This window comes from Hipposideros armiger, unplaced genomic scaffold (genome assembly GCF_001890085.2).
Source record: "Hipposideros armiger isolate ML-2016 unplaced genomic scaffold, ASM189008v1 scaffold_48, whole genome shotgun sequence".
Classification (NCBI taxonomy): domain Eukaryota; kingdom Metazoa; phylum Chordata; class Mammalia; order Chiroptera; family Hipposideridae; genus Hipposideros; species Hipposideros armiger.
In genome coordinates this window covers 515,381-516,244 of record NW_017731398.1, presented here as the reverse complement: position 1 = coordinate 516,244, position 864 = coordinate 515,381, and the positions used below count along the sequence as shown (strand labels likewise).

Below are 864 nucleotides of genomic sequence, written 5' to 3'. Positions count from 1 at the left end.
GGCCTGTGAGCATGAAAGGCTCTGATGTGGCACGAAAGGATGTCTGCTACTAAGGCATGTCATAGATTTTCTTTCCAAACAAGACTTGCCCTGTTTGCATTTATTGATGCAATGTGATGGATAGGTTTAGTTCTCATCCTGGCATCTTGTTTTATATTACGCTTTGTCTCTGAGTGCTTCCTTTGTCTTGTGTCTTTTGTTCTGTGGTCTGTGTTTTCTTCAGGTTATCTCACTGAATTTTGGCAATGTAGCACTCTAATTCTTCTGGAACTACCTTATGTTGTCAAGACAAGATGCATCCAGTTGGCTAAGATGTGATCTGATGCATAAAACTTAAGACTCCACGCACATACATGCACTCCTGGTGTGTTTTCCTGTTACATATTTGTGCCCTATGGGAATCCTGATAAATTCTGTGTTGCCCAGTGCTCATCGAGAGAAAAAAAAGTTGGTGTGTTTATAATTATATGCACAGCTTTATCAAGAATGTTCCTGGGGGTGGCCTGGCCAGTTGGCTCAGGTGGTTAGAGTGCGGGCTCATAACACCAGGGTTGCTGGTTCGATTCCCGCATGGGCCAGTGAGCTGTGCCCTCCACAACTAGACTGAAAGCAACGATTTGACTTGGAGCTGATGGGACCTGGAAAAAACATGCTGTTCCCTAATAAAGTTGTTGTTTTTTTTTTTTTAGCTGAGCCATCCTGCCACCTGTTGGCAGCTCAACAGCAGCTCAGCTTGGGCCGTGAATCAAACCGGGGACCCTGTTGCTCAGAGCTCAAACTTTTGAGCTAGCTCTTAACCAACTGAGCCACTCGGCCAGCCTCTAATAAAGTTTAAAAAAAAAAAGAGGGCCGGCCGAGTGGCGC

At 45.1% G+C, this 864-nt stretch overlaps 1 long non-coding RNA gene across 3 annotated transcripts in view; it reads left to right on the top strand.

Annotated features, from left to right (window-relative positions):
• LOC109381417 (uncharacterized) overlaps nucleotides 1–864 on the top strand; it is a 49,481-nt gene that overhangs the window by 44,706 nt on the left and 3,911 nt on the right. The window contains exon 10 of one of the 3 annotated variants that reach the window (XR_002123722.1): nucleotides 690–726. The exons of the other annotated variants lie outside the window; for them this stretch is intronic. This is a non-coding gene — a long non-coding RNA (uncharacterized LOC109381417). Of the gene's footprint in view, nucleotides 1–689; nucleotides 727–864 lie in introns of those variants that run through there. 3 annotated transcript variants of the gene reach the window in all.